Source organism: Marmota marmota, unplaced genomic scaffold (assembly GCF_001458135.2).
Source record: "Marmota marmota marmota unplaced genomic scaffold, marMar, whole genome shotgun sequence".
NCBI classification, from domain to species: domain Eukaryota; kingdom Metazoa; phylum Chordata; class Mammalia; order Rodentia; family Sciuridae; genus Marmota; species Marmota marmota.
This window is the reverse complement of record NW_025999949.1, coordinates 23,417,853-23,437,989: the sequence shown is the minus strand read 5'-3', so window position 1 is coordinate 23,437,989 and position 20,137 is coordinate 23,417,853.

The window sequence follows — 20,137 nt, the reverse complement described above, 5'->3', positions numbered from 1 at the left end:
ATTTTAATTAGCTGTATCATCCCATTCCTGCATACAACTAGAATAATAAGAGAACCATTGGTCGCAGGTAGGAACCATATTGGCTACTTTGAATAACATTATCCATATCCAACTATTAACACACATTTATATTATGAGGAACTGCACCTTCCTGTGAAGCCCTTCATCGAGGAGTTGCACTAGATTTATCTTTTTATGTTGTGCAATTTCTTCTCATGAAGTAGGCAGTGCATTTCTGACTTTGTAGACTACATGCTAATTCATCTCTAAGCTAAAGTACCTTAAAACACGAACAGCAGAACATTAGCTACAAAGAACGGTGATTACAAGAAAAATCATCCCTTCAAATCAATTGGGGAAATAAAGCTTCAATAGAAAATACACAATAAATCTCCTAAAGTTACCATGGTAACCACGGAAAGTCTTTTCATGACCCATCACGTGGGACTAATGGCCGGGGGAAATTTTGGTGAACACTGCTTTGAGGTCCTGTCGTGTCTGATAGCTCAAGCTGGCCTTGTCTTCAGATGGCTCCCATTTAACTTTTAGCTATCTGGTACATATTCTTCAAGGAAATGTCTTTGCAACATACTCTGCATTAAACACAGTCATGGTAAAGCCCTGGGGATGCCAGGGACTTCTTTATCCACCTTTCACCCAAGAAGCCATGATTCTCGGGCATCCCTGACAGTCCGCGCCTCCACCCCACATGCACACAGCTGCACTCATTCGTGGAAAAGAATGCCTGTTTTGTTTTTTTGGTTTTTTCTACTTTGTACAGCTTTCTTATGCTCACAGAAGCCTACATATTTGAGGCTTATAAAAGCTCAACAAAAGCATCAAATAATGAAGCAATCATAGGTTAAAAAAAAAATCAAGACCTCAGCACACAGGAAAAATGGCTGCCCTCAGATTGTTCATTTATAATAGAAGGAGGTGGGACTTCCTTAACTTTCCTCAACTTTCTCCATTTTCACTGAGCAGGGTTAAAAAAAAAAAAATCCTCATGGCTAAAAGCAAAGGAAAGGGTTGTCCCCATATGCAGGACCACAACAGGTGCGGCATAGTCCCAACTCCAAGGAACCTGAATGTTCTTCATGATGTCAGATTCCCACTTTGCCAGTCCAGAAACTGAGGCTGAACACAAAGGTTTGTCTAAATTACAAAACTGAGAAGAGGAAAAACTAAGATGAGGACTCAGATTCAGCAATGACATCATGCTGTGTACACTAGAGTCCAGAGGCCATAGGCACAATCACCAGCCCATCTCTGTGGTCCAGACAGTAGTGTCTGCTCAGCCTGTAGACACAGCATTTTCTCTGCTCTCTTTACCCTCCTGTTTAAGGATCTTGGTAAGGTCCCCACACTTGGGGAGCTTATCTTATTGAGATTAAAATATCAGAACTCTGAGAGGAAGACACCAGTCACACATTCCAAGGATCTTTGCTGCCTCTCCCTCCAGAATGCAACGGTCGACATCTCCCACACTGCTTCCAGCTAAAGACAGGAATCTCTGATGCCTTCAGGGCCCGGGCTCTGAACCCAGCCCTGGTTCTCGGCTCAGCCCTAGGAGGAAGACAAGGGGTGGCCTGCAGCATATAGAGGAGGACACTCAGGAATGACTGAGCATGCGCCATTGGTAGAGATTAGAAAGATGGAGCGGACACGTATGATTACCATTTAGTCACTTTCCTGAAGCACAAAATTGTGAGCTTGTGGAAACTCCAATCACAGTCTTCTTTTGTCTCAATTGGAAAACAAAGGGACACTTTTCCTGTGATCTGCTGATGGAAACATGCATATCAAGAGGAGTCGGCAAGCAGGATTCCTGTGGAGGGTGCCTTCAGCAAGGAGTTGTTCCCTGGCTGCCCTTGTGGTTGCGTGAATGACCTTGAGGAAATGGAGCTATGGACAGCTTACCTGGCTTAATAACAATGCCCTAATCTTTCATCTTATCTGAGACCCCTCAAGAAGGGGATCTCAGCCTTCCAGGGATCTCAGGCTTACTCATTTGAGGACTTTCCCAAGGGTCTGCATTAAAAGGGTAAACATCTCTTCCTATCAGTGTCCATCATTTAGCCCAGAAGGGCATCCAACGACCCTCCAATGTGCCCTAAGCCAATGCATTGCCTTTATACCGGAACTCAATATCTGTGATCCCAAATCTTACTGTCAATCAGTTAGGAAAATTACCTGTCACTCTACCTCCAATTTAAAGGTTTGTTTTCCTGCTGACTTTTTGGAGGGTTGTCTGATTGTGTTACGAGTTGGTCTACTTGTGTTCTAGAATTGCGCACTCCACCTCTGAGCTCACTGCTTCAACCCATGTTTACCCTTAGTCAGTCTCTGGCCCCAGCTATGGAGCCCAGGGAGACAGACACACCCAAACCACGGCTGGGAGCTGTCCGTTGGCTCCTGACTCTTCACACCACTTCTAAGGGTGTGATTTCTTCTGAGTGGGGCATTGAGCCCCAAAAGAGGATGGAGAAGGGAGATGTGGTCATTTTAATTGAAAAATCCTGGATCCCTCGTTGCCTTGTTGGTAATGTTGTTTTGCAAGACAGAGTTTCATTAAGTGTCCAGGTTGTAGGAAAGCCACCAGAAACCTCAGCCAGGGTCTGGAGCGCCAACAAATTCAGATCCACTGCATGTTTGTAGCATCTGTGTGTTGGCATGACCTTTATGTACAGTGATGGTCCTCTGGTACCCGAAAGGTGCTTGTGGACTCATGGTCTGCAGTTACCCAAGCAGTGGAAGGAGAGGCCCAGCCTGACTTCTTAACAAGTGAAACCTGAGTCCTCCAAGGTCGAGTATGGGAGGAAGGTCTCTGAGAGCCGAAGCGGGGGTTGAAAAGAGCCAGTATCTCTGTTTTCATGAAGATTTTCCTTTCACTGAAAACACTGAAGAGTCTGGGTTCAACTTCAGCAAGGAACTGGGGGACTTTTCAACTAAAGCCCAGACTGCCCACCCTTTCCCTTTTCTCTCCCATCCCCTCCTCCCCAGCATCCTCAGTGGATCTTTAAGGAGGTGGATTTGGGGGGAATAAGAAATTATTAGCGTTCTGGAAGACTTTTGAGATGAGTTTATTAAAGAAAAAGGAGCCGTGGGCCAGGCAGATCTGGGCTGAGTCCAGGCTCTAACTCTGGCTAGTTATCAGATAAGAGTGTAGAGGGGCTCTCTGGCCTTCGTTAATAACATAAGAAACTAACACCTACCTATGGGATTATTAAAGATAAAACCTGCATGTAAAACACTAGCACCTTGCCTGGATTATTCTGTAATCACTTAAGAAAAAATAAAAGCTAGCAATTGTTTTCTGCATGTTTGTTCTTTTGGTAGCTTGTAGTGGTGTCTGTTTGTGGTTCTGGGGATTGAACCCTGGGGCACTTTACCACTAGGCCACATGCCCAACTCTTTTTGTTTTCATTTTGAGATAGGTTCTTGCTAAATTGCTAGAATTTATGATCATCCTGCCTCAGCCTCCCTGGTCATTGGGATTGCCAGGTGTGGCAAAGCTAACCATTGTTAAGTGCTGACTGTATTCTGGACACAGTCCTAAGGACTTTACATATATTAAGTCACTTCATTCCCAGGAGACTCGGGATGCATTTGCTCTTTTACCCACAGATCACAAAACGAAGGCACGGAGAAGTTAATGAAGTGTCCAATGTCATGAGAGCAGGAAATATTAGACGTAGGACTTGAACCCAGTGGTCTGGGTCTAGCATACATCATTAGGCACCCATTTTATTGCTTCTGGGTGTATTTAGTTAATACCCACCACGTTTTAGGCACAGGAACACCAAAGACTAAGATCTAGTACCTTCTCTCAAGGACCTAGCAGTTGAGTAGAAAAGACAGGAGTGTCATCAATTAACAGGAACCTGTCATGAGGGTAAAGGTAAGAATGTGACCCAAGCAGGATGGGCCACGGAAGCATCTGGTGGGGAAGACAGCTGAACTAGAGGACCAGAAAGAACAGCACATGCAAAGAGAGACAACAGGTTCCCTTCAGGGAATTGTCAAGGTTTATCACCGTCAAAACCTAATGGCAGTAGGGGACAGTGGCACACACCTATCATCCCAGACTCAGAAGGCTGAGACAGGAGGATCAGGAGTACAAAGCCAGCCTCAGCAATGGTGAAGTTCTAAGCAACTCAGTGAGACCCTGTCTCTAAATAAAATACAAAATAGGGCTGGGGATGTGACTCAGTGGCCGAGTGCCCCTGAGTTCAGTCCCTGGTACCATTAAAAAAAAAAAACAAAAAAAAACTTAATGGCTACCTGGGAATAGGAAAACTGGTGCTAAGGAGGAGGCAGGGTTGCACAGGGACCTTCTGGGCCAGGCAGAGGTCTGGATTTCCTTGGTGACAGTGGAGAGTCTTGGAAGAATACAAAGCAAGGGAGGAACACAAGGATTTAGGGTTTGGGCATAGTACTGAGAAAAAAATGGAGGGTCATGACTGGAATCAAAGAGACTGTCAGGATGCTGTTGGGACAATGCAGAAATCAGTGCTGGACCTGGACCACAGGAGTGGCCGTGGGGAGGAAGGAAAGGAGGGCAGTCAAGGCTGAATGGAAAAGAGAGGCGATCAGGATGGCAGTGTGAAAGGAACAGGGAGCTCAAATCAGGCTTCAACGGTGTCCCTTAGAGGCGAGTACCACTCCCAGGAGACAGAAAAGGGGACAGGAGGGTCCCGGCTGCAGCGAGACCCCTGAGCCCCAGTTTTTTCACCTGTAAATGAGTACAGTTAACCCTCCCTCACATAGCTGTTGTGGAAATAAATGTGCCAATTCATGTCCCACAGGTTCCCGTAGCTGGAAAGAAAGGAGAGACTGGACATTGGCACTTGAAAAAAGAGCAACACAACAATGACCAAAAAAAAAAAAAAAAAAAACTACATCAAACTATGTCACTTCCTCTCTCAAATATTATCTGTGGGTCCCCAGTGCCTAAAGTCCTAAGGGTAGAATCCAAGACTCTCCCCCTTCAAGCCCAGGCCACCTTGCAGTCTGTGTCCCACCACCAGGACCCCATCCTCTTATTCTACTCTCTGATAATACCCACTCATGGCTATTTCCAAAATGCCCTTGAACCTCATGCCCCTGTGATTCTGAAGTTCTGGTCTACAGATCCACATAGTCCTGTGGGGCCTCATCCCAGCTTGTCATATCAGGCCTTTGTTCTAGCAGGTTGGACTTCCGAATCTGTCACTCATGATACTCGGTCTCTCCTTTCTCTCTGGCACCCTCAGACATGAAAGGCAGGGGCTCTCTACGTTCACCTGAGCCATTGTAGAAGTATGGACTGTCAAAGAGCAGAGATTGTGTCCCCAGAGCCTCAACTGATCTGCTGATCAGCTCTTTCAGGGCAAATGCTTATTCAAGCAGCTTAGCATCCACATAACTATTTTATCATTCATAACCCTTGACCCCAACTTATCCAGAAAAAGACTCCAAGTTGTTCATGATGTATCCTGCAGAAGATTGTACTGAAAGCCACATGTTCCACTCTTTTTTTTTTTTCTTTTAACAAGTTTCATTCACTTTATTTTTCTTGTATTAAAACCCTGTATGGTAGCCACAGCTGGAGCCTGGAGCCTGCCCAGAGACTCTGCTGTGAGTTTTCACAAGATGACAGTGGCTTCCTAACAGGGATGCATGGTGAACACAGTCTCTTTCCAGAGATCGGTGTCAGGTAGCTGGAGGTGGCATCAAAGGTGGCCTTGACAAAATTGCTCAAGGTGACAGTACAGTCCCTGGCAGAAGTGTGGCAGTCGTCAATACCAGCCATAGCAGCAGCTTCTTGGGCACAGGGGCTGGCACCCTGCAGCACCTCTGGGGGAAGAGATGAGGGGGGCCAGCACAGCAGACGCTCCACTCTTGAGGATAACACAGGATAACTCTTCCACCCACCGTGTTTAAAAGGGATGGGTAGCTTCGGTGCAGTGACAAGTCAGGAAATCTCTGAGGCTTAACAGAAGACAACTTTGTTCTCATGCATATGAAGTCGGGCATGGGACAAACCATCCTATTCTAGTATTTTGTCCCTGAAATAGTGTCCTTCAAAGCTGTCATGGCAGAAAAAGAGAATGCCAGAGGAGGTTACCAGTACATAGTCACATGGCTCTGCCCTGACCCCAAGAGCTCCTGTGAAATATCAAGGAGAAAATGAAGAATTGGTGGCACTAACCATCTCTGCCATAGCTGGGTGTTCCTCTGTGCGGTCTAGTGACCATTTTTCCCTCCTCTGTGTTTAGAAACCTTCATCATCCACCTTAGCATATTTAGCCTTTATAGAATCCTCCACACTGAAATCTGGACCATTTCCAACACCATCAACCAGTTTAATAATAAATGCCAGTCCCATAACCCAGATGTTCCCAAATATTGCTTAAGAAGTCCTTTCATGTCTTTGAAAAAAAAAATCTAATCCTCTGACCACTTCAGGAAGGAACTCTCAGTTCTGAACAGTGTGCTTGACTAAGTCTGATTAATGAATTTCTGAAGTTATTTTTGTTGATCCTCCCACCCTTGACGCCATAATTTGCCTGTGGTAACATGTGAGTAGATTAATGAGGCTTTAAGCAGCTAGTGGAAAAGTGTTCATTACCTTAATTATCCACACCTTCAATTGAGGGCAGCTCGGGCTGTCAGGACACAGCAGAGCATCAGGCTGGAGAAGAGCCCAGGCTGGACCACGTGGGTTGTCCTTGGAGATGCAAGGTGAGGAATGAGAGAAAGAAGAGGATGTCCAGAGACAGAATGACACAGGAAGATTTAGCATGGTTGCCTGATTGCATGCTGAATATGCACTCATTTATTTAGCATTGGGCCTGGGTAAACCTGCAGGACCAGGCACCTTCCAAACATTTAGCCTGCTTGCAATTCGAGGACCAATTCTCTCCATTGGGAATGGAATAGACAGTCTCATCAGGATTAATCACAAAGCACCAAGTCCACCCTTCCCCTGGACCTATCTGATCTTATGTCACAGTTCTCATCTGGGACCTATGTCACAATGGTTCACAGACTGCCCCGTGTGCCTAGCACCATGCTTTGCCTCCAGCATGCCTTTCTCACTCCCCAGGGACTTCTGAGTCCCGACTGAGGGGGCAGTTCATTCTTCTCGTACTATCCTTCCACTTCCAAGTTCTTGCCTTGTCCCTTCCCACCTCTCCCAGTTCCCCACTGTGGTACCCTGCCTACTGGGACCTTTTGCTTCTATTACCTGCTACGGAGGTTTCACCTCCGCCATTCTGCTTCCCATCACCACCCAGTGGCTTGTAGAGTTTCCTACAGACCCTGTGGGGGACAAGCACATCCTACAGGAGTTCATGGAGCTTAGGAGATGAGACTTGTCCTCAGAGAACAATCCTTAGAGGAAAAAGGGCTACAGTAATTCCTGGATCTGATTTTCTCAAGCTCACTTGATCATAAGAATCCTGAGACCTTCTAAAGTCACAAATTCTAAGTCCCCACCCAAGAGAATCCGAGATGACACCTAAACATTTTCAACAAGCACCCAGGAGATCCATAGTATGAGGCAAGTTTGGAAACACTGGAAAATGACTGCGTGACTACAGTAGTGGTCTCTGATTCAACTTCTCCTAGAAGTCAAGGTGTTAAGATACTTACACAGATTGACCCACTGGGTGATCTCACCCAGCTATTGCAGATAGGCACTGATACACTAATGAAAGAAAGAAAAACCCACATCCATTGACTCATTGCTCAGAATTGTATATTTAGTACTTAACAGAGCCAGGACTCAAATCCTCCTCTCCTTGCTCCTTATTCACATCAGCTAAGACAGCATGTTCCTGAAGTCTAGGTGAGGGTAGACTAGCAGTCTCTGAGCTTTTGGGGATCTGGTCCCATATCAGTAACTGTTCACATCGTGCACCACCTATATCGGCCTATGTGCTGTTAATTTATAGATATACACCATTATTCCAACATAGATATTAGATAAATTAAAATAACTATTTTTATAAGTTAAAATCAAGATGAATTAAGTTTTATTATATTGGGTTACATCTTACTACATATTGCTTTCCTAAAAAATGATAATAATAAAAATTACTATAGTTACAGCAATATGATTTTGAACATGGTTTCCTAATTTTTTTCCATGTGGTTTAATCTTTCTCACTTAATAATTGATGGTTTGATTCCAAATTCAGTGGTTGGTTTGTTTTTTTCTGAAATTTTTTCTGCAAGAGATGCCTCAAACAAATGCAGATCTAAATGAAAGAAATGTAGCACTGTTGCTTATTCATTCAAAATACTCATTTTTTAGTTCCAATTATGCAAAGGCTTTGGTAAAATTTGGCTAGTGAATTTCTAACTTCCCTGACAACATTCTGTTTTTCCCACGACTTATTAAAAGTCATTTTTTCTTGAACAAATATATTCCATATACATATGCACTGAGACATTTCATTTGGTTCAAACAGGCTAGAATATTCTATTTCAATATTTTCAGAAAAAGAGATATAGGTTGCACTCATTACTTTCAACAATGTTAACACAGAAAATGTTTTAAATCTTTAGTGCTCAAACAGTGTTCATAGAACAAGTGACTTTTTACTCAAGAATAATATGCACACAGAAAAACACACATATTACAAGAGAACAGATCAATGTAATTTCATGATATAAACACACACTGTTCAAGAAGCAGAACATGACCTTCATCCATAGGAGTCGTTGTGCCTTTGCCAATTATTGCCCCAAACTTCAAGGGTAGCCACTATCATAATTTCATCAGAGTTTTCTTTTTAACTTTTTTTCTTTTTTTTTTTTTTGTCTGTTTGGATTTTGTTTTGTTTTTGTTTTTGTTTTTTGGTGCCACAGATTGAACTAAGAGGTGCTTACCCACTGAGCTGCATCCCCAAAACTTTTTATTTTTAATTTTGAGACAGCATCTTCCTAAATTGCTTAAGGCTTCGCTAAATTTCAATGCTGGCTTTGAACTTATGATCCTCCTTCCTCAGCCTCCAGAACCACTGGGATTACAGGTATGCACCACCATGCCTGGCTTTAACTTTTTAAAGGTAGAATCACATAAGAAGCACTGTTTTGTGTGTGTGTAACTTCTTTGGCTCAAAATTTCATTTGTAAAATTTTCCCAGATCATTGAGTGTGGTCATAGATCATTTGCCCAGTATTCTCTTGTGTGAATGCACAATAATACATTTTGGTGAGCATTTGACTAATTTCCAGTATCAAAGTATTAGAAAAAGCACTGCTGTGAACATTTCGGTGTCTGTCTTCTGGTGAACACATTGTATGCATTTCTATTGGGTCTATGTCTAGAGTGGAAATTGCTGGGTCATTAGATTTACTGATGTAAACTTTCCTGGAAGCTTCCAAGCTGTGTGATTTATGATTACTCTGGATTCTCTCCAACAATTACATTGTCTGCATTTTTCATGTTAGCCATTTGGGTGCAACAGAATGGTATCTCATTATGGTTTACAATTTCCCTTTTTTCTTTCTTTTTTTTTTTCTTTGCACTGCTGGGGCTTGAACCTAGGCCCTTGTGCATATTAGGCAAGCTCTCTACCACTAAGCCACATTCTCAGCCTTCATCCATAGGAGTCGTTGTGCCCTTGCCAATTACTGCCCCAAACTTCAAGGGTAGCCACTATCATAATTTCATCAGAGTTTTCTTTTTAACTTTTTAAAATTTTCTTTGTTTTTGTTTGTTGTTTGTTTGGTTTTGTTGTTGTTGTTTTGTTTTGTTTTGTTTTGTTTTTGGTGCCAGAGTTTCCTTTTTTTTTTAAACCTTCATGCTCTTTTTTAAAATTTTTTATTTGTTCTTTTTAGATATGATGACACTAGAGTATATTTTGACATAGTGGTTGTACTTGTGGTTGTACATGATGTGAAGTTTCACTGGTCGTGTATTCAAATATGAACACAGGAAGGTTATATCTGATTCATTCCACTGTCTTTCGAATTCCCATCTCCCCTCCCTTCCCCTCATTCCCCTTTTGTCTAATCCAAAGACTTCTATTCCCCACCCCTACTTTGTGTGTTAGTGTCTGCATATCAGAGAGAATTGACTTTGGGGGATTGGCTTATTTCGCTTAGCATGATAGTCTCTAGTTCCATCCATTTACCTGCAAATGCCATAATTTCATCATTTCTTAAACCATTTATCTGTTGAAGGTCAGTCCTACAAGTTCCTTTACAAATTCAGTGAATCAGTTACTCTCTTACTCATTATTAAATCATGACATTGAGAGACTACTGCCCTAAGGGACAAGTTAAGGCTGTGTTTATGAATGTTCAAATGTATCTTCTAAGGCTTACTCTCAATAGTCACTTGTCATCCTTAAAAAGATTGGATTATTTGGAACCCTTAATTTTATGGTCCCTTGCTGTTTCAAATGCTTTTCCAAAATACAAAGAGGAAATCTATGATTGCACAAAAGATTTTCGGATTCGCTGTCTGCCTAACCACGAGGATTATAAAGTCCTGCTATATTTTAAAGACTTTGCCTCTGTGCAATGATTTGCCTCAATGACATCCCATTGTGCTCTGTGTTCTTGTGACTTTAATTTTCTTTGCTTCAATAGCTGGCCACAGACAGTGCAGCAGATCAATTCCACATGAAGTGCTAGCTCAAGAAATTTATCTATTTTTCCATTCTAGGGAACATAAATACCAAAAGCACTGCTTTTTATTGAGGAGTTCATTGACTATTGAGAATATATTGCTTCTGCTACATTTTTCCTCTTAGGGTCACAAGAAAGGGCCTTCAAACATTCATCATTATTGAAGTGAAAAAAAAAATAACTGGCAATAGAATTAGCTGAAATGCGTTATTTTAAAGCTCTCCTACTAGGTTGTTTGTTTTAATAATTGTTCCTTCAACTCTTTGGCAATAAGTTCTATGCATTCTCCAATAGTAGTTAAAGGCATCTATTTTAATGTGTTGCCCTGCCATTTCCAGATATTTCTTTAGCCACTTTCACCATAGCAAGGAGCAAGTGTTTGACCAATCAATTGTAGCCTTGTATTTTTGCTATAAAATAATAAATACCAAATTCTCAAATTTAATCAGATTTTCTAAGGGGCTGGATAAATACCTTAGTACTTGACACAATCACAAAATCTTAGTTTTTTTTTTTTTAATGTCTTGCCAACTACAAGGGCTTTACAGTCCCATCAGCTGTTTTAAGAAATAATATTCACTCAAGAAGTCTCACTGTGACCATGAATAAAACACCATAATAATTTTCTGGGTCTTTTGATCAATTTTATGACTGATGTAATTAGATTGCCATTCAATTCCCCCTGCAACCAGCTGGAAAGCTGTAGCCCCAGGAGTTGCAGAAGTGTCAATCAGCATTCTCTGCTTTCCTTGAGCTTGCATCATTAAAGAGGATCTTCAGCTAGCAGCCTCTTAGAGGAATCACTCAAATTGATCATCCATTGTTTGAGGATTGGTTAAATCACAATGTGATGCTATGAACTGTAAATCCACTTATCCAGGAATATAGACAGGCAATGTATCACAAAGAGACATGCAGCATCTCACAAATGGATGTGCAGTGTATCACATATAGGCCACATGGGTATAGGAGACATACCAATTTCCATTTCAGAATATTCTCCTCCACCCAAGGGTTCCTGTGACTCCAGTGTCCCCCTGTCCTTACCAAAGGAGTCTCGAATGTCTGCGCTCAAGAGTTTCCAGAAAGCATCCTCTCAGCTCCTTGTTTGATAGATGAGGAATCAGAAGCCCTCAGAGAAAGGGTAGAGGCCTTGTGGGCTGGTGGCTTAGCATGCAAGCTCTAGCCATGGACAATGCAGGTTCAGATCTAGGCCTTGCCACTTCCCCCCTGTGTGCACTCAAGCAGGTCATTGTACCTCTCTCAGCCTATCTCCATGGATACACCTATATGGGTTAAATGGTACTAGATCACAATTATCGCTCAATAAACCAGCCTCAGGAAGGCAGGGAGTAATGGAGGGAAGGAGGAAACTTCAATGCCAAGGCTGAAACTAAGTGGAGATTTCCAAATGAGCCTGGAGTCTCCCAGGTAGCATCTCTGTATGAACCATCTCTGCACCCCTGCCATGCTTAACCCAGTGCCGGGCCCATACTAGATGTTCAGGAGTTATGACTGGTTATAAGTGGATTGAATAACACCCCCTAAAAGATATGCCCCCCCATCCAAATCCTCGGAATCTGTGAATTGAATATGACTAATATGGGAAAAGGGTCTTTGCAGATGTAGTTAAGAATCTTGGATTATCCAGGTAGACCTTCATCCAATGACAAGTGTCCTTGTAAGAGACAGAGGAGAAGACATGGAGACACCGGGGCATGGTCATGTGAACAACCAGGGGAACTGGAGTTCTCTCTCAGTCAAGCGAGGTTGGGTCAAGGATTGCTGGAGCCGAGAGACTCCTGAGAAGAAGCAGGGAAAGAATTTCCCCTGAGATATCTGGAAAGATCATGGCCCTGCTGAGTTTTTGATTGAACTTCTGCTCTCCAGAACTATGAGAGAATAAATCTCTGATATTTTAAGCCCCAAATTTGTGGCAATTTGTTACAGCAGCCATAGGAAACTAGTACACTGATCCTGTTGGCTACACATGATCATACAAAGTCCAGTATTACCTGATTCATGATTTCCCTATTTAAACTCTACAGAGTCACATGTTCCCCATGATATAGTAACAGGTATGGTAGCTACTTCTAAGATTTCTTGAAATTATTTTGCAGTTTAAAGAACTAAATTAAAGAATTAATCCTAAATCACAGCCAATTCTAAAGGCAAACCCTGAATATCAGAGCAGTTGCACAGCTTGCCTGAGTTCTCCAGTGGGCAAGAAGCAGCGCCCCAATCTGCACCCCATCTTCCTACTGCTGGTTCGGGGTTCACTAGACACCAAGCAGCCTCCAGTAAGTAACTGTCCTAGTAAAGGAGAGGAAAGGCCCAGCCACATTCCCATTGTAGTCAAAGACAAGACAAAGAGGCCCTTGTGACCAGCACCACCCGACACTCTACCAGGCCCAGCACGGGGGTAAGCTAAGACCAGGGAAGGAAGTGGAAAAAGAAAATGGAAGGAGAATTCAAGTGTGTTGGGTGGGGTGGATTCGGGGATTCAGAGGAGGCTTTGGGAGAGCACTCCCAGCTCCTGCACCTGCAGAGGTAGAACTTCTTGCTCTGTGGACCAGGCCGGTGGCTCAGCCTAGTGTTGCTTTGGAGTCAGACAGAAGCAAATTCCAGCTGTGGTCCTGTCACTTCCATCTGTGTGACCTGGAGGAAGCCTACCTTCTGGGAGCCTTGGTGTTCTGAAGACACAACAGCAACGCTCTCCTGCTAGAACAGAGGCTGGCAGAAAAGTGCAATATGGGCATTGGAAAACATACCTGCAGAAGAGGAGGATTTCTCTAGCCTCCTCACAGGAAAGGACTTGCATAGAATTTAGCTTTAAAAAAAAAAAAAAAAGAAGGTGATTGCATCATAATGCACCGAAGTCAGTTTCAACAAGAAAAGCTTTGTTTTCCTGAGCAGTGCTCCATTCTGGGGATTCTGAAAGACTGAACCTCTCCTCCCCTGCCCGAAGCTGTGTGGCCAGAAAGTTCGATGAGGAAAGTGAGACCCCAAGGGCTTCCCTGATTGGCCAACAGTGTTTTCTTTCTGGTGAAGAATTGCCCTGACATCATGGGCCTGAGCGAGGGGCGTGCAAACACGTCAAGCCCCTGGCACAGGACAGGTATTGAGCAACCCCTTCCTGTTTCCGGTGCCTCCCTCTGAAAGGATAAGGATTATTCCAGGCCTGGGACCAGCCATCCCCAGGCGATGGCCATGTGCCTGGCTGACTCATGTCTAATTCCTGTAACACTAATCTGCAGGTCTCTAGCTTACATCAGCTCATCTCCGAGTTCTTTCATTCCTCCTGACAAAAAAATAGTGATAATAATAATGAGCAGTAAGCGTGTGTCAGGCTCTCTGCTGCTAGGCACCAGGAACACCGAGATGAGCTCACGGGGAAGGGAGATGAACACATAGAACATCATGAATCTCGTTAGGTGGGAGCACAAAGGAGACAGCACAGCTCAACCAGGGGCAGGAAGGTGAGTCTAGAACAATTAGGGAGCCATAGTGTGTGCTCAGCACAGCCCCGTGTGTTTCCTCTCATGAACACCTTCAACCCTTACGACCACTCTGAAAGGTAGATGATAGACAGAGCCCCAACGAGGAAAATGAAGAACAGAGAGATTCAGTAACTACCCTATAGCCACACAGCTAGCAAGAGGTGGAATCAATGTGCATCCAGGCAGGGGGACTCTGGAACCCATGGTCTCTGCCATCAGATGGGACAGAGGTATCACACCTGCTTTGGGTTCCTAGTTCCTTTAACTCTAGAAAAGAGTGAGTTCTACCTAGAATACCAATGCCATATTCCCTTCAGAAGAGGGGCACTTGTCTGCCCTCTGAGAGACCTGTCACTCAAGGTAATTAATTGCTCAAAGTCAAATGAAGTTGCAAGGGACAGGCTTTGATGATGTGGACATGGATCATATTCTAACAGATCAGTTGCAGTTGAATTTGGCCTAGTGAGGCCATAAATGAACAAGCCTTGCATCTGATAGCATGTCCCTGTTCACCCCAACTCTGAGAGTTAAGTCCTCACTTCACAGACAAAGAAAGCAGAGGATTGGAGAGGGGGCCATGGTCCGATGGAATCACACAACAGACGTGAGAACTCATGCCTTTCCTGTTGTGCATTGGCTGTGGAATCACTAGGAGCCAGATCATTTAGAGTTTGAATTGCATACAGGAGCCAAAAGTGAGAAATAATAGCAACAATAGTGGCGGATAATGTTTACTAAACTCTTGGCAAAACCACGCCGAACATGTTATCTCATTTAATCTTAATCCTCTTAACGCCGATATGACGTAGGTCATTCTTTATCCTGATTTTCCATAAAGAAAAATGAAGCTCAAATGATAAATAATTTTTCCAATTCAAATCCAGCAGGAATTCAAATCCAAGCAAGTTGGAACACAGAGCCCATATTCTCAACTGCTCTTGCTCTTGCAGCCAGAACTGAAGCATCCAAACAATTCCAGGCTCCACATAGTCAGGTACTCTTGAACATTCATAACCTCTCTGAAATCTTGACTTTCTCAACAGCAAATGTGGGACTGTATTAGTCAGAGCTCTGTTGCAATAACAAAATACCTAAGGCTGGGCACTTTACGAAGAGAAGAGTTTTACTTAGCTCACGGTTTGGGGAGTTAAAGGTCCAATATCAGGAGCACCATCAATTTGGCCTTTGGTGAGGGCCCCCTTGGCTGTGTCAAAACATGGGGAATGACATCCTGACATCTTGCTCCGGTGCATGCCAGAGCAAGAAATCATACGGAGAGACCGGAAGCTGGAGGGATTCAGGGGCCAGGCTGCTCTTTTTACAAAGATCCACTTTCCTAAGAACCAGCCAACTCACTTTGAGAAACCAGCATTAATCTTGCTGGAGGGCAGTGTCCCCAGGCCCCTAATTACGTTACTTTAGGCCCCACCTCTTAAGGGGCCCACCACCACTCATGTCACCAAACTGGGGAGCAAGCCTACTGGGGCGGGGGAGACAGACTCAAAATCAAACCACATCCAAACCACAGCAAGAACCAATAGCATCCACCCTCTGGGCTGGCCGCACGGAGTGATTGGATCAGGATCCCCGGGGCCCAGGGACTGGGCATCAGAGTTGAAAAATCCCCCCAAGTGATTCTAGTAAATAGTCTAACTATGAGGCCTGCTGTGGTGTAGATCTTGTACTTTTTGTTTGCTCCTTTGTTTGGATCTTAAACGTCCCCAGGCCCGATGTTAAAGGCTGGGTGCCCAGCCCATGGCACAATTAGAAGGAGGTGGCACCTGTAGGAGGCGGGGCCTAGTGGAAGAAAAAAACAAATCACTCTTCCTTGTTACTGGAGGTGTGGCCTTGGGGGGACAGGGGGGCTCCAGGCCTTTCTTCTCTTTGCTTCCTGGTCACCATGTGGGAGCAGCTTTGGCATCACACTCCCTGCCAGCACATTCTGCCTCATCGCAGGCAGAAAAGCAAAGGAGCTAACTAACCATCGAATGACACCTCTGAGACCATGGGCCCAAACAAATCATTCTTCCTTGTAACTTGACTACCTCAGGTACTTTGTCACAGCAACAGAAATCTGACTAACACACAGCCCTGATAGGTCTTCAGGCTTCTCACACTGGGAACTGTTAAACCACAGCTTCTGAGCAGCAAGTCAGAGGGTGAGGGCTGAGATCTTACATTCCTTTTTTTTTTTTTTTTTTCCCTATTTGTTCCTTGCGGTACAGGTGATTGAACCCAAGGTAGGATTGTACCGTACCACCAAGCTACAGCTCCAATGGTGCTTTTTTCATTTTTTATTTTGAGACAGAATCTCATTAAGTTGCCAAGGCTGGCCTCAAATGTGAGATCCTCCTCCCTCAGCCTCCCAAATGGTTGGGATTACAGGTGTGCACCATCATGCATTAAGCCTGCTTCCTCACCACCCCCCACTCCCTCAGCCCCCCCCAGGCCGTGGACCACACTTGGAACATCAAGACTGCAGGGCCTGACGATGATGTGGATTTTGAGTGTCAAGAAAGTGCCTGGAGAGTTTTAAACAGGGGGAATGCTGCACAGAAGAACCCTCTGGCTGCTCCCTGAAGGGCAGGGAGGGCCACAGGGAGGCGCCATACCTGTCGTGGCCCACAGACCACAGAAGAGGCTCCTAGACTTGCTTCCAAGCAGCGGCACAGGTGGGAATCCAGGCCTGGCACTCGGCACAAAGGCCAGCAACTTACAGGAGAGGGGGTTGCCTTGCCAAGCCTGAGAGTGGGCACTGCCTCTGCCTCCGTGGCCTCGAGAGGAGGAAGCAGGCGTTGGTCCTAGGTAGACAGCTTCCTCTCCCAGGCTGCTGGGGGCCATTGGGCCCAGTGGAGAAGGCCTAGCCCCTCCGGGGGGAGCAACAGACATTTTCCTGAATTCTATGGTGCGCCAGAGCTGGGCACTTCCCAGCCAGCCCTTCTGAAAGACCCAAGGCACCTCCACCTTGGTGCCCCTTGTTTGGGTGCCCAGATGAGGAGCATTCTGAGGGCTACACTGTGGCACTTGGAAAGGCTCCTCTCACCCAGTGTTTCCCTCCTGGCCAGCTGGGGTGAGACACCCTTCTGGAAAACGTTGAGCAGAAAGAGACAAGTGACTCCACAGACATCAGCACCCCTGGCAGGGCTCGGAGGCCCCACAGCAGGCAAGAGGCTGTCCTTGGAGAAGGCACTGGCTGTGAATAAGGGATCCACAGAGATGCTCTGTTTTGTTCTCTCCCATCCTGTTGCAGACAGCATTTCACAAGGTGTTTTTCCACTGAAGCTGTGGAAGTCCACCTTCTCCAGAAAACATGGCGCCCTCCCCAGGCACAGCAGCCATTCTCCTCCAGAGGACTGGGCTGAGTCTCATTTTCTCCCTGAATCCTCCTTCAAAATGACTTGGACCTTGGTGTGTGTGTGTGTGTGTGTGTGAGAGAGAGAGAGAGAGAGAAAGAGAGAGAGAGAATCAGGATGTCTGGGATTCATTTTAAAAACTCTATTCTCACCCTAAAATTCTTGGGAGGTGACAGGTGAAGTTAAAAGGGCCAGATGTTGACAGTTGTTGAAGCTGGGCATTTGGGGTTCATTCAAGCATTCTTTCTACTTTTGTGCTTTTAAATTTCTATAATGGTAGCCCTTTGTCATTGGGGGTGTGCTCAACGGTAGACCATGTGCCTGGCATGAGACCCTGAGTTCCATTCCTAGCACCACAAAAGGAAAAAACAAAACTTTGTTGATGCCAGCGTTAAGATTTCGGACCCATTTTACCTTTTAGAACACCCAGTCCTTGCTGGGAGAGTCGGAACACCTCACTCTTCTTCATGGACCTCAGTTTCCCCAGAAGTCTGGCCATCTCTGAGTAAAGAGGGTATTGGCTCCAGTGATCTCTGGACCTTTTTCCATATCTGCCTCCCTATGAGCTGATGATCGTATCAATTCCAGCCTCTTACCACCCCAACCCAGTGCTCATGAGCAGGCTGGGGTGTGTGTGCATAGAACTGTGGTTAAGGCAGAGACTCTGGATCCCAATACCTTGATATGAATGTGAGTCTTCCACACATCCCTAGGAAACCTTGGACAACTCATTCAACATCTCAGGACCTCAATTTCCTGATTTGAAAAATAGGGATAAATATAACCACCCAGTGGGGCCATTACAAGGTCTCGATGACGTCATATTTGTAAAATGTAGAACAGTGCTTGGCATATGGTGCTACAGAAGTAATGTTAAATAAGGAAAAGATCCCAGTTCATGAATGAGCTACACTCGTCAAGAATTCATCTGATACTCACACTTCCCAATCTTACATCTGACTGGTTCTGATGGATTATGAGTGGAAGTGACATGAGTCACATCCAAGCTGAGGCAACTTGAAACTGATATGCCTCTTCTGTCTCTCCATGTGAGGTTCTAGTGACCTCAGATGCTGTGTTCCAGATGGAGTCACTAAAATTTAAAGAGAACACACAATATTCATTGTATTTTGGCAGAGTAAGAGATCAACTGTTATTGTGTGAAACCACTGAAATGTTTGTGGTTCATTTTGTTATTGCATCAGAGCTTAACTAATACATTATTAGTGACATTTGGGATCATAAAGAATAAAGTTATCTCCCTTTCCCATATCCATTCCAAGTTATGCAACTTTTTTCAGTTTGTTTTTTCTGTGTGTATTTTATTTTGGAGGTCTTCATATGCATCATCAAATTCCCTCACTATGTCAGCTGATGTCTTCTAAATACCTTCCTTCCAATCTCTGTGTTCTCTTAAGTCAATGCCCAGAATCAACCATGATTTCCCCTGATGAGTCTGACTTGCAACAGAAGGGACGCCTCCTAGACCCACTCACAAGAATATCACCTAGGGTCACATGACAAAGGGAGGTCAGATCATATTGACACATCCAGAATTTCTCCTGTTTAAACCCTCGCGTGTATCCTGAGTGCCTCTTCCAAACACATCTTCTCAAACGGTCTTTGTATACTTGAGACCGAGAGGCCCTGTTACTTTTCCTCTTAGGCTATCACCCAACTGAAGAGAACTGGACAAACTGAGAGGAACAGTAAGAAAGCGGTAAAGCAACCACAGTTCAGTGTTTCTGAACACTGATGGTCTCAGGTCCTTGGGGGAATTCTGAGAAAGGAGGACTCAGTGGGAACTATAATTATGGTGACTGATTTTCCAAGCTGAAAATCATAATATGGATCAGACTTTTAAATGTATGCCATTTGTGCAAGGAGTCAACTGGGGGATTGATTTGGATGCTAACATTGGGGGAATTTGAAGAATATTGGATGGTCTTTGGGTCAAGAGAAAGGGACCCTTGAGTCTGGGTTGCAGAACTTTCTAGGAGACACAGTTCCCCGAGGCTGGGGCTTCCACTTTGCCAAAACATAATTTATGGCTGTTACGATGAAAAGCAGGGAATGAAAGAAGATGTGTCGTCCCTCTTTATATCTCGCTGTGAATTCCAAGCCTTTCCGTGCTGGCTGCTATAGAGTAAGCCTATTAGAAACCAGAGAAAACTGAGCACCTGGGGCCTCAAATTCGAAAGAAGAAATAGTAATTGAACATCACCGTTGTCAATTACCTAAAGCATAAAAGAGAGGGGCAGGTCACTTTGTCTCCAGGCAAGCAATGACCTGGCTTGTCCCAGGAACTGAACCTTGGAGAAGCCGCTCTGTCTCTTTCTCCTACAGGAGGGGTGGATGAGAATGGAGAGGGGTCAGAGAAGGGGAAGGAAACTCACTGTTCAGAATCACCTGAGCCAATCTCTCCAGCAGAGAGCTGATTGGATCTCGGTGTCTCCATGAGTGGCAGATTGAAAGGGGCTTGTTGAAATTGCACTTGCTGATAGATTCCCTTGGACTTCTCAACTTCACACTCTGCCTCATTAGTTTTATGGTGTGTGTGTGTGTGTGTGTGTGTGTGTGTGTGTTAATTAATTAAAAGGCTGGCAAAAAAAAAATCACCTCTGTTCTTTGGCCAAGAATTTTCCTAGGACACCT